This window comes from Eleutherodactylus coqui, chromosome 2 (assembly GCF_035609145.1).
Source record: "Eleutherodactylus coqui strain aEleCoq1 chromosome 2, aEleCoq1.hap1, whole genome shotgun sequence".
In the NCBI taxonomy this organism is placed as follows: Eukaryota; Metazoa; Chordata; class Amphibia; order Anura; family Eleutherodactylidae; genus Eleutherodactylus; species Eleutherodactylus coqui.
The window spans coordinates 316,309,636-316,324,063 of NC_089838.1; the positions used below are offsets into that span (position 1 = coordinate 316,309,636).

General features: G+C 45.6%; 1 protein-coding gene across 3 annotated transcripts in view; it reads left to right on the forward strand.

The window, feature by feature from the left end:
* The window catches only part of DNASE2 (deoxyribonuclease 2, lysosomal), a 47,136-nt gene that overhangs the window by 5,241 nt on the left and 27,467 nt on the right, over positions 1-14,428 (forward strand). For 2 of the 3 annotated variants that reach the window (XM_066593676.1, XM_066593677.1), the window contains exon 2: positions 9,244-9,307. The exons of the other annotated variant lie outside the window; for it this stretch is intronic. The gene's annotated coding sequence lies outside the window, so the exon portion shown is untranslated. The remainder of the gene's footprint in view (positions 1-9,243; positions 9,308-14,428) is intronic. 3 annotated transcript variants of the gene reach the window in all.

The following is a 14,428-nucleotide window of genomic DNA, read 5'->3' on the forward strand; positions in this document are numbered from 1 at the left end:
CCCGGTACTGCGGGGGTTAATGCTGCCCGATGACTCTGCCCGTCATTATGCGGTTATCATCATGAATCACCGCATTACTGCCTGCATTCCGGGTATTGACAATGCAGCAGCAAGCAAATGCTCCTTCGTCAGCTGATCGGCTCTGCTCACCGATCGGCGGGATGGCTTCTCGCGTGAACGGGGTGATGTTCAGAGGCGTACAGGGACCGACGATCGTACTAGTGATTCCCGGCCTCCATTAGGAAGCGCCGATCAACAAGCGTGTCAATCGGTACTGGTTACATGGGGCTGAGCATTCATTGGGTGTAAAGGGGCCACCAGGCCCTGCGGTAAGCTGGACGTCATAGGATAAGACTACTGTCATACCTGCGCTACGTGTCCTGCTGTTCAGCTCCGAACAAGGGGAGAAAAGGGAGCGCCAGACCCAAACGACACCAGACAGACCCCACTGACTGTCATCGGGATCCGTCTGGCTTCCCTCCGGCTCTCCAGCAAGAAGTGCCGCAGCACGCCGCTCTACGTCATCCGGGACTTATTGCCGGCTGTAAATGGAGCTTCGAGATCAGATGTGAACATACCCTTAGGCCGACTCACACGGCTGTATGCGTAAATCCGTGCATGAGTCACATAGGGTTTTACCGCTGTGGAGCTGGCCCTTCGCCGCATATGGCAGCGATACTGTACTGCGTTTGACAGCGTATCGCATGCACGCCGTAATGCGCAGTCTTCCTGTTTTTGTTTGAATTTCCCCAACGGTCGCTTTGCAACGGCGCATATATACGCTGCCCATACGCAATGTTGATCACGCGCCTATAGAGAACAATGGGCTCTATCACACGTAATACGTGGAAAATAGAACATGATGCATTCTTTTTGCGCTTGCGTTTTCCACAATGCTTACACGGGTTACCGTGTATAAAAAGACTTAGAATACGGGGACGAAAATAAACGAAAGGCGAAGAGAAAGGGTTAATTTGCGCTTGTAATATAGTCCATTTAGCATAATGGAACCCTCTATGTATCTTTTTAAGACTATTAGCGCCCTCTAGTGTTCAAATATTAGGAATACAAACATCTGCAATGACCAAGTACGGCAGCGTCAGGCAATGAGTTTTAGGATATGTTGACACAATGCGAATTCCCACTTGCAGGTTATACAGAAAATCGTCGCTATGTGAACGCGGCCTTACAGAACATACCACCTTCCACGTATACAGGAGTGATTGTTAGAGGAAAGCAGAGATGTCCGGGCAATCTATCATTTTCTAGACTAAAACCCGGTTGGTGGCCACCATTTCCTTTGGCGCCAGTTTTGCAAAAATTCCCCAAATTGCCTCCGTTATCAGCATTGTTCCTCTGGTAAGAGGGCTGCAATCAGGCGGCCATTGCTGTGCATGTTCATTCCATAATTGCTGATAGCGCGGCCGCCTATTGTGCGCCGTACAATGCAAGATGAATGGGGAAAGCTCATTAACAGGAGATAAAAGCTCGGCGTGAGCGAATAATACATTCACGCCATATTATGGTCTATGGTGGGGGGTCCGTGAAGAGAAGAATGGGACATGCTGGGCGGAGCATAGCGGCTTTTGAATGATTTTCCCTAATTGTCGTTCTCCCATAAAGCGGCTTCCTGCAGACAAGTACAAGAACGATTCCCCGTCCCAACAATACAAATACAAGATTTGGTAAAAGGTAATAAAACGTAACAAAGTGAACGCGCTTGTCCTGCGGGTGAGAACATTGCACGGCATTGTCAACTGCCCACTGTGACCATGGTAGGGTGGATAGGTAATGTCCCCCAGGGGGCACCAAGTTGTATCCCAGGTTCACAAAAAACACCAATGCAAGGATGATGGATGACAGTTGCAAACATAAACAAGTCGCCGACTAATGGTGCACAGTGCAGTATGTCAGCATCAGAGGTGCTGAAGAAGTAATGCCTAACTCATTAACATATTATGATCATAAACTCTAAATCAGCATTTCCAGCCCTACAAGCGTACTCCGTATCATATACCCCTGGACATACAGGTGAAGAATATACTGTATGTGGTGTGGTATTGGAATTCCCAACAAATATACGATGGCCCATATTTATCAGTGTATTTACACCTTTTCTGGCAAATGAGTGTCTAATCTGCTGTAGGAAATATTAATTAACCATTTGCACCAGAAATGAGAGAGATGTGCCCCACCTCTCATCGTAAGTTTTTAAAAGAGTGATAAGTGGGCCTTACTAAGAGTGATAAGTGGGCCTTACTGAGAGGGATAAGTGGGCCTTACTAAGAGAGATAAGTGGGCCTTACTAAAAGTGATAAGTGGGCCTTACTGAGAGGGATAAGTGGGCCTTACTAAGAGAGATAAGTGGGCCTTACTAAGAGAGATAAGTGGGCCTTACTAAGAGAGATAAGTGGGCCTTACTAAGAGAGATAAGTGGGCCTTACTGAGAGGGATAAGTGGGCCTTACTAAGAGAGATAAGTGGGCCTTACTAAGAGTGAAAAGTGGGCCTTACTAAGAGAGATAAGTGGGCCTTACTGAGAGGGATAAGTGGGCCTTACTAAGAGAGATAAGTGGGCCTTACTAAGAGTGATAAGTGGACCTTAGTAAGAGAGATAAGTGGGCCTTACTAAGAGTGATAAGTGGGCCTTACTAAGAGTGATAAGTGGGCCTTACTAAGAGAGATAAGTGGGCCTTACTAAGAGTGATAAGTGGGCCCTACTAAGAGAGATAAGTGGGCCTTACTAAAAAAAAGAGATAAGTGGGCCTTACTAAGACTGATAAGTGGGCCTTACTAAGACTGATAAGTGGGCCTTACTAAGAGACATAAGTGGGCCTTACTAAGAGTGATAAGTGGGCCTTACTACGACTGATGAGTGTGCCTTACTAAGAGAGATAAGTGGGCCTTACTAAGACTGATAAGTGGGCCTTACTAAGAGACATAAGTGGGCCTTACTAAGAGTGATAAGTGTGCCTTACTAAGGGAGATAAGGGGGCCTTACTAAGAGAGATAAGTGGGCCTTACTAAGAGTGATAAGTGGGCCTTACTAAGAGTGATAAGTGTGCCTTACTAAGAGTGATAAGTGGGCCTTACTAAGAGAGATAAGTGGGCCTTACTAAGAGAGATAAGTGGGCCTTACTAAAACTGATAAGTGGGTCTTACTAAGAGTGATAAGTGGCCTTACTAAGACTGATGAGTGGTCCTTACTAAGAGAGATAAGTGGCCTTACTAAGACTGATGAGTGGTCCTTACTAAGAGAGACATGTGGGCCTTACTAAGAGTGATAAGTGGGCCTTACTAAGAGAGATTAGTGGGCCCTACAAAGAGAGATAAGTGGGCCTTACTAAGAGAGATAAATGGGCCTTACTAAGAGAGATAAGTGGGCCTTACTAAGAGTGATAAGTGGGCCTTACCAAGAGTGATAAGTGGGCCTTACTAAGAGTGATAAGTGGACCTTAGTAAGAGAGATAAGTGGGCCTTACTAAGAGTGATAAGTGGGCCTTACTAAGAGAGATAAGTGGGCCTTACTAAGAGTGATAAGTGGGCCTTACTAAGAGTGATAAGTGGGCCTTACTAAGAGAGATAAGTGGGCCTTACTAAGAGAGATAAGTGGGCCTTACTAAGAGAGATAAGTGGGCCTTACTAAGAGTGATAAGTGGGCCTTACAAAGAGTGGTAAGTGGGCCTTACTAAGAGTGATTAGTGGGCCTTACTAAGAGAGATTAGTGGGCCTTACTAAGAGAGATGAGGGGGCCTTACTAAGAGAGATAAGTGGGCCTTACTAAGAGAGATAAATGGGCCTTACTAAGAGAGATAAGTGGGCCTTACTAAGGGTGATAAGTGGGCCTTACTAAGAGTGATAAGTGGACCTTACTAAGAGAGATAAGTGGGCCTTACTAAGACTGATAAGTGGGCCTTACTAATAGAGATAAGTGGGCCTTACTAAGAGAGATAAGTGGGCCTTACTAAGAGAGATAAGTGGGCCTTACTAAGACTGATAAGTGGGCCTTACTAAGACTGATAAGTGGGCCTTACTAAGAGAGATAAGTGGGCCTTACGAAGAGAGATAAGTGGGCCTTACTAAGAGTGATAAGTGGGCCTTACTAAGACTGATAAGTAGGCCTTACTAAGAGTGATAAGTGGGCCTTACTAAGAGAGATAAGTGGGCCTTACTAAAACTGATAAGTGGGTCTTCCTAAGAGTGATAAGTGGGCCTTACTAAGAGAGATAAGTGGGCATAACTAAGAGAGATTAGGGGGCCTTACTAAGAGAGATAAGTGGGCCTTACTAAGAGAGATATATGGGCCTTACTAAGAGAGATAAGTGGGCCTTACTAAGAGTAATAAGTGGGCCTTACTAAGAGTAATAAGTGGGCCTTACTAAGAGTGATAAGTGGACCTTACTAAGAGAGATAAGTGGGCCTTACTAAGACTGATAAGTGGGCCTTACTGAGACTGATAAGTGGGCCTTACTAATAGAGATAAGTGGGCCTTACTAAGAGAGATAAGTGGGCCTTACTAAGAGAGATAAGTGGGCCTTACTAAGAGTGATAAGTGGGCCTTACTAAGAGTGATAAGTGGGCCTTACTAAGAGAGATAAGTGGGCCTTACTAAGAGAGATAAGTGGCCTTACTAAGACTGATAAGTGGGCCTTACTAAGAGTGATAAGTGGGCCTTACTAAGAGTGATAAGTGGGCCTTACTAAGAGAGATAAGTGGGCCTTACTAAAACTGATAAGTGGGTCTTACTAAGAGTGATAAGTGGGCCTTACTAAGAGAGATAAGTGGGCCTTACTAAGAGAGATAAGTGGGCCTTACTAAGACTGATAAGTGGGCCTTACTAAGACTGATAAGTGGGCCTTACTAAGACTGATAAGTGGGCCTTACTAAGAGTGATAAGTGGGCCTTACTAAGACTGATGAGTGGTCCTTACTAAGAGAGATATGTGGGCCTTACTAAGAGTGATAAGTGGGCCTTATCAAGAGAGATTAGTGGGCCTTAATAAGAGAGATTAGGGGGCCTTACTAAGAGAGATAAGTGGGCCTTACTAAGAGAGATAAATGGGCCTTACTAAGAGAGATAAGTGGGCCTTACTAAGAGTGATAAATGGGCCTTACTAAGAGTGATAAGTGGGCCTTACTAAGAGTGGTAAGTGGGCCTTACTAAGAGTGATTAGTGGGCCTTACTAAGAGAGATTAGTGGGCCTTACTAAGAGAGATTAGGGGGCCTTACTAAGAGAGATAAGTGGGCCTTACTAAGAGAGATAAATGGGCCTTACTAAGAGAGATAAGTGGGCCTTACTAAGAGTGATAAGTGGGCCTTACTAAGAGTGATAAGTGGACCTTACTAAGAGAGATAAGTGGGCCTTACTAAGAGAGATAAGTGGGCCTTACTAAGACTGATAAGTGGGCCTTACTAATAGAGATAAGTGGGCCTTACTAAGAGAGATAAGTGGGCCTTACTAAGAGTGATAAGTGGGCCTTACTAAGAGTGATAAGTGGGCCTTACTAAGAGAGATAAGTGGGCCTTACTAAGACTGATAAGTGGGCCTTACTAAGAGAGATAAGTGGGCCTTACTAAGAGTGATAAGTGGGCCTTACTAAGAGTGATAAGTGGGCCTTACTAAGAGAGATAAGTGGGCCTTACTAAGAGAGATAAGTGGGCCTTACTAAGAGAGATAAGTGGGCCTTACTAAGAGTGATACGTGGGCCTTACTAAGAGTGATACGTGGGCCTTACTAAGAGAGATAAGTGGGCCTTACTAAGAGAGATAAGTGGGCCTTACTAAGAGAGATAAGTGGGCCTTACTAAGACTGATAAGTGGGCCTAACTAAGACTGATAAGTGGGCCTTACTAAGAGAGATAAGTGGGCCTTACTAAGACTGATAAGTGGGCCTTACTAAGAGTGATAAGTGGGCCTTACTAAGAGTGATAAGTGGGCCTTACTAAGAGAGATAAGTGGGCCTTACTAAGAGTGATAAGTGGGCCTTACTAAGAGTGATAAGTGGACCTTACTAAGAGAGATAAGTGGGCCTTACTAAGACTGATAAGTGGGCCTTACTAATAGAGATAAGTGGGCCTTACTAAGAGAGATAAGTGGGCCTTACTAAGAGTGATAAGTGGGCCTTACTAAGAGAGATAAGTGGGCCTTACTAAGAGAGATAAGTGGGCCTTACTAAGAGAGATAAGTGGGCCTTACTAAGAGTGATACGTGGGCCTTACTAAGAGTGATACGTGGGCCTTACTAAGAGAGATAAGTGGGCCTTACTAAGAGAGATAAGTGGGCCTTACTAAGAGAGATAAGTGGGCCTTACTAAGACTGCTAAGTGGGCCTTACTAAGACTGATAAGTGGGCCTTACTAAGAGAGATAAGTTGGCCTTACTAAGACTGATAAGTGGGCCTTACTAAGAGTGATAAGTGGGCCTTACTAAGAGAGATAAGTGGGCCTTACTAAGAGAGATAAGTGGGCCTTACTAAGACTGATAAGTGGGCCTTACTAAGAGAGATAATAGGGCCTTACTAAGACTGATAAGTGGGCCTTACTAAGAGATAAGTGGGCCTTCTTGTGGCTAAATTGGGACTTTTTAAAAAGTCGCTACAGTTTTGCACCTTCACACTCCAAAACTTGGAAGGTGAATAAGGAACATCTCTAAACATATTTAAAGAGGCAGCAAATTTATTAGCATTGTTCGACATTTGGATACATTTGTCGCAAATAATGGCAACATTGTCTCCAGCAAAACTGACTTTAAAAATGCGGCACATGATCGATTCTCCCCATGTATTGGGGAATATGCCAATATGCTATTGAAAGAGCTGATCAAAACTGGCGTTTTATAATCTGGCTTTTAAAGCGTTGTCCCACTACTGTAACTGTTTTCCTGCAGGAAACAGACAGCTCCGTACCCTGTGCAGTGGCCAAGGTTGGTACTGCAGGGTCTTGAAGTGAACAGGACTCTACCAACCTTGTCCACTGCACATTGTATGTAGAGGTCTGCTTCTTGCAGCAAAACATCTAGAAGTGAACAACCCCTTCAATCATAATTGCAATAGAGTAAGATAGGCAAAATTGTATTAAGCGTCGCACTCCTCTTAAATGAATTTGACGCATCTTTGGCTGAGCGAGTGCCAAAAAATGAAACGTACAGAAGAATATATAATACCAAAATGGAATCCATGGAAAGGCTATATAAAACCATTATTTCCCTTGGGCTACCTATACACAGAAAACTCGAACCAATAACTCGCCAGTGTGCGTTTTCATGCTGATGTGTCTGTGACCGCTGACCTCAGCGCAGACACCGGCAGGGAGAAGTTAGCGGTCACAGAGCCTGTACTGCGCCGCTGGCATCTGCGTCAAGGTGATAGGTCAGTGGTTACAGACTCAGCAGCAGCTGCCACCGTACTGGCGCTGTGGGCAGGTTGAGTATCCTTCCTGTTTGATGTGCGGCCGGGAGACCACATGAGGTAGTGGCCTTATACCGTTCTGTATATTGTAACAGTCTAGGAGGTTTCCCAATCAATGGACTCTTATTAATTTCAGCTGACATAAAGTGCACAAACCTAAAAATACAGGAAGGAAGTGCCACCAATATGGCCGCCACCAGGGAGGGATTTATAGATGACTATGGGGGCGGCCATCTTGCTTGAGCTGCACTAAACAACATTTAGAGATCTGCTTTACAGCAACCACAATGGACAGGAGGGGTGTAATCCCAGCTCACAATCCTCCCTATCAGGGGGAATAACGCTTGTGCAGCGTCCCATAGGGAGACCCCGGACACCTGACATACGTGAGGAGCTGGGAGAGTAGATTTCTGACTTGCCACGGTGGCACTTACCATGCTCCTTCCCGGAGGGACACACGCAGCCAAGGCCAGAGTAGCACTGCAGTCCACCTCAGACACCCCTAGGATAGGAAATGCCCACCAAACTGGAGACACGGGTAGTTCTCACGCGTGATGCCACCGTTCCAACACTCACACCGGTATGACCCTCTGTGGATAAGTTATTCAGCCACAGACAGTTTTTAGGTACCACGGGTCTCTGGGAACGGTCAGAGCCGGTGTAAACTTTACTTGAATAAGGGCTAATGCCCACAGACGGATTTCTGCCACGTTTGACGTGGTGTTATCCCGCAGCTATTGAACCTAATAGCTCAATGCTCACGCTGTGAAATTCTACTGCGGAATCCCACAGTGTGAAAGAAACCGCGGAAAACGTGCGTCCGACTTTAATTGTAGTCAATGGAAGCCGTCCGTCACGTGATACTTACGCTGTGAGCACAGTGGAAGTATCGCGTGATTACAGGTCACCGCCCACCGTGTCATGCACTGTACTGCGTATGCGTGCTGGCTCATCAGACAGGACTCGCGCAGCGGATCCGGAGAGGTGATTATGTGGTCTTTGGGGGGGCACCATGACAGACTCCGCTCCAATATTCCGCTGGCGGAGTCTGTCAAGGCCGTGGGCATGAGGCCTTAAGAATAAACAATATATATAAGGCAGTTCAATTGTAGACTTCACAGTGCAGGCAAATGAATAGACTTCAGAACTTAGTACCTCCACACGGCTCTTACAGGCTCAAAGATGCACATGTGTGAACAGAAATTATTATCTTGTAGTACCTCCACCCAGCCTTGGAGACGCGTGGGTGTGACAAATAAAGGGTGTACCTCTACGCGGAGATCCAGACTTCAGATGGCCGCGTAGGAAAAATCAAAAGAGATAGATAGTACCTCTGCACTGGCCTTGAAGAAAAACACACTAAAACTCACAGATGCTCTTTCTCTCTCTCTTGGGCCTCACTCTCCTCACAACCAACTCACATCCAGATTGGGAAATCTCTCCTTTTCCTCCATCTTCAACACACAAGGGCTGAAGGTGCCCTCATGTGTATCTGTTTTCTCTAGCTGCCTTAGAAGATGGAACCCGCTCACAATCACTCACTTTTATAAACTGTCTCATACCACATGACATGGCAAACCTGATACATTTACATGCAGGTTTTAGATTTTATTGAAGATTAACCTCTCAGGTGTCGCCGCTGTGCAACACACACACTGGAAATGACAAGACAGCTTTGCACAGTGTATCAACATAAGACATACATGTATGACATTTATGGAGGGGACCAGGATGAAGTACTGGGTCACTACACTTGGGGAATTTTTCTTGAAAACATGAAAAAGGATTATAAATGATATACCAGATAGTCATATCCTCTCCACCATCTCTTCTCTGGTAGGAGGCTGTTTGGGGCAGATGCTCAGCAAAGGTGACAGAACTGATACAGACATCATCGGCAAGAGGTAAGCTCTATATTCTGTTCCAGGTAATGTTTCATTTATGGTTAGCTTATATATAGAATGACCACCTTATTAGAGACCCCCATCTAGTGGCACGTTGGACTCCTTTGCTCTTCATAACCACAGCAATTCATTGTAGTATAGCTTCCTCTAGGTGAAGAAATCATTTTGCAGCAATATCAGCCCCTGCGGACAGGAAGCTTTTTGTAGTTGCCACACATTACATGGAGAATCCTAATATGTTCTGATCTTGAGTTTGCAGTGCCTGTTCATTAGGATTCCTGACATCCTCCTCTCACCCCTTAGGCCCGTGGAGGTTACCCTGCGGCACGCCGAGCCCTCTCTGCTAGCATGTGTGGCCTTGGCTGCTCACGACAATAGTGCTTACCGGCCAGGGTGCCGCAGCTCCCCAGCCGGTAATCACGCAGTGGCACTGGTCCCGATGCACACTCTGACGTCAGTGTGCAATATTTTAGTGCAATTTTTGGCACATCTCACAGTCCACTGCAATACAATTTAAAGGGTATCCCCTTACAATGCAATGGCCATGCAGTGCAATGGGAGATTGGAAGCGGAGAAGGGATAACTTACCTCTGTAAGACAATACACAAGAGTCTGAACCAGGGCAACAACCCTTATGGGCACTAAAATGCTTGGAGAGCCCATTAGTGGTTGTCACCCATTATGATACCTTTGTGTGAGACTAGGGGCCCATTCAGATGAATATTTGGGCCATATTTCACGGATAGCACAGAGCTCTACAATTGCCTATGAGGTTATTCACATGGCCATTCTTTAAAAGGCTTCTCCAGGGTTTTTACTACTAATGACTTAACTTCAAGATAGGTCATCAACAGTTGACTGGCAGAGTTCTGACGTTCGGGATCCCCGCTGATCAGCTGATCCCCACGTCTGTTGTCAGTGTGGACAGTACTAGTGTTGTCAGCATTGCAGCATCTCGGTTTGGTACTGCAGGCAGAGGACTCATTGAATTCAATAGGAGCCGTTCCTGCAGTACCAAACCGAGCTGCTGCCATACAGACAGCTGTCTGCTTCCAGCGCTGTCCACAGTGACAGTGGGCCGGTAATCAGCTGATTAGTGGGGATCCTGACGTCTGCCAATCAACTATTGATAACGTATCCTGAAAATTGGTCATCAATAGTCAAAGTCCTGGAGAATTGCTTTAAAGCAACCCTCCGATCCTGGAGAAACAAAGATGGCCGAACTGCTTTCTCTGACTACCTGATGTAAACTATGTATTAGTGCAGCGAGCAGAAGTCAGCGGGAGTAGCCCGAGTGGGTGCACTAACCGACCTTGTCATGATAGTTGCTACCTGGCCTAAAACGGTGGCTTGTGTGGCAGGTGGATTGCAACAGGTTTGTTAGCAATAACTATTAGCAGTTGGTGTGATGTCCGATGTGACGCCAGTGCCTTTGAATAGAGGTGTCATTGTAAAGACTGAATAAAAAGACAAACCCCAAAAGCTTTAGTAAAACTTAGGGCACAGTTTACTTGTTCTTGTGTACTGAACACAACTTTCACACTTGGCAGTTTAGCAGGCAATAGAACTCCAACAACTCGTCTTACATATTACATAACATACAGTGCTTTCTTAACTCTCTCCCGAAGGATGAGGCCACCAGACTGTTAGGTACTTGTGGTGCTAGGTGGTGATTTGCGGAGGAATGGAGGGAATAGTGCAAGCTTTCTTAGGGCACACTGACTCATAACTGTGCAGGGACAAGTTACACTCACACTTGTGATGCCTGATTCCTTTCCAGCGTATGTGGGGTCTGCCCTGGCTCGGGTACCTTCTGGCAGGGATGAAAAAAACTAGCTTCCGACTTCCACCTCTCCTGTCCGGCTGAACTCCAAGCCAAGACTTGCCCAGACTTCCTCCGGGGCTGGGCTCCCAGACTACCCTATGCTGGACTTGGCTCACCTACATACTTTCTAGACTGAACTCAACTGGCTAACCCCACCCACGCTCTGTCCTTTATACTCTCTCCACTAACCAATCCTGGGCTAAGAGAGATTCTTTACCCAATCCCATTCCCAGCTATGGGGGACTGACAAGTAACAGAGTGGGTTATGGTGCATTCTGCATAGTCATGCAGAGTTTGTTAGTAAAGACACCAGACATTAACTACTTCATGACTGTTTAGGGCCCATACACATAACTAACTGTTAGTACACATACACACGAGGTAGCTATCAAAGTGCTGTGGGACCCCAACTCTGGGGTACTACATTAGTATGCATCGGTAGTCTAAGACACCACATGCTGATGTGGCTGTCCAGCACTGGTCAAGCAAAGCAGTTGTACGGTCTTAAGACTAATGATGCATACTAATAAACAGTGTACATCAGGTAGTCAGAGAAGCAGTGCGGCCATCTTTGTTTCTAGACTGGAGGGTCGCTTTAACACGGTTCGTGTCCCTGTGCTGTTGGCACATTTTTATACAGCAGTCTGAATACGACCTAAGATAATTTGGCAATGCTTGAAGTAAAGGAAACAACTCAGGAATTTTATTTCAAGGATCAATCAGGTGGAAAACACATTTTTCCATCCCCGCCCCCCTCACCTGATTGCCTGTCACACTCTGGAGGTCTCCTCTGTGTATTCCAGTCACTTACTTACAGTGCAGCCCCTGTCTGATACTTATCAGCCACCATCTTGAGAGCGAGAGATTTTGATTTCACTTTCCCATCAATCCCACGATGCATAAGCACAGCATTGGCTTAGGCTATACCATTTATACCCGCAGGAGGGAAAGTTTAATTATCATTACCTTCTATATTCACCTAAATAAACTGCAAACCATTAAGCATACAGTCAGGAGGATGAGCTGTGATCTCCTATATTATACCTGTGCAATCCCCATCAGTAACTGCAATAGAAGTGTCTATGTCCCCCTGTGGTAGATCCATGTAATAGCACCACACAAACAGAATCTGACTAGTTTCAGGGATCATAACCCCAAGTAGATTTGAGCTGACTGAGATCATATGGCTATCTGAGGCCAGGAGATTCCTATAGAAAGGAATAACTAACCAAAGCAACACCAGCTGGGGGAATAGCTAAATAATGAAAAAGAGAAAAAAAAATTACTTGAGTGGCCCTTTAAAAAGTTTTTAGTAAGCTCCAATAGTTCCGCCTCTTAATTTCTACCGTATAACGTCTTGTACATATTGAATCATGATTGCATCTGGACTGATTGGATAACCTCAGACGCTCACAAATAAACACAAAATGTAACTTGGCGATGACTTATACCATAATTACTGTATATCCATTTCCTCACCCCCCCCCCCCTATCCGGTTAGAACAGCTGCCGTCATCCCCAGAGCCGCGCTGTTCTTTATCACGTCTTGCAGGAGAACCGCCCCGTACAGCACAAGATAGATGCGACTATTATAACAGGACAATATAAACCCTGATTATGTGCGGAGGAGGTTTGCTGATGTGCTGCGGTGACTGAGAAGAGCGAGAATCTGCAAATACCGTATACGTACTAATACTTCGGCACAGACCTCTATCAGATCATCCCAGGCCTCATATATACAGCAGAGACTGGGAAGTTCTGTACTATGGAGCATAAGCACTCTGTGTGCCCATGTACACTGGTGTGCCAAGGACTGGGATAGCAGTATGTAAATTGATTATGATGAGGCCTTTACCTCCGGCCAGCACGCTCATGGCAAGGCGATGTGACTTATTGGAGTTCGGACGAGGAATGATAGCAGGTGCATCTGGGCTCGTAAGGTTGCCAACTGGACTTCAGAGGACTGCAAACATGTGGCGTGGTCCAATAAGTCATGGTACCAGTTGTTTCAGGCTGATGGTAGGGTTCATGTGTGGCACCAATCCCGTAAAGCCATGTACACGAGTTGCAAACATAGCACTGTGCAGGCTGGTGGTTCCATACTGCTGTGGGATATGTTCTAATGGCATGTGATTACTGGTCTGCCTAAACATATCACTGACCAGTGCCCGATACATTTCACTGCCTGATGACCCCTTGTAGCCTTTCATGGATGTCATGTACTTCCATAATGATGGGACCGTCCAGCAGGATAATGCATGGTACCATCAGGCCGAGGTTGTCCAGAATTGGTTTGAGTATTCTAGAGAGTTCCTATGAACGGTGTGGCCTGCATGTTAGCCCTACATCAGCCCAGTTGAGCATTTATGGGATGTGGTGGGGAGGTCCAGTCATACCTGAGATCCAGTACCTACTGATACCCTGGAGCTGTAGGTGGCTATCCAGACCACTCAACATCCCTCCACATTTCTTCTATCCACGTGCTGAATCAAAGTATAAAGGTGAAAAACGTAAAAGAAGGGTGGAGCAAACCCAAAGATGGTGTCTACTGGCTTGATATTAATTGTAACCCAAATTAGGTTTATCCAGAGTTATTACATTTTAAATGGAGGGGCTGCCACCAGTTAACGTCTGTAGGAACAGGATGTGAGTCTTCAGATTTGTAGAACAAATGCCATGTCAAGTTGTTACACTTCATCGGGCTAGAGGGCGTCCTACATGAAATTACCATAGAAGAAAGAAACAAAAATGGCAACAGCACACAAAATAAATGTACTATCAGAGGTATACATACCTCAATCTATACTCCAACCACATTAAATAATGCAAGGCTCTGGGTATATAATTTGATCAAATTATATTGGCCCATCTACCAACGTCCAGGTGACCAAGCTCAGATGGGTCCTCCTAACGCTAATACCAGGTGGTAAATCCCAACCTGGGAAAGCTAAGTTCCTACCTCTCAGGATGCTCCTCTCTTGGGACTAAGCTTACACATAAAACCAGGGAGGGTAGGATACCATTCATATGCTCCAGTAGGTAAATGGGCGGTAGGTGTGCACAACCAGGTGGAGGCAGCCACAACTCCACAATATTTGTAGAAAAAAGGATAAAAGAGGCCTTCACTTGGTCATGCACACTTTCTGCCATTTACAAATACGTTGCATGTACGCCATATTGGTACCAATTAAATCTTCAGCTTGCCTTGCAAAAAAATCCTAGAGGGCTCATGTCCAGAACTGTGCTTTCACTGCGCATTACGCGTGTGTTAATGCACACGTGATACGCGGTGAATG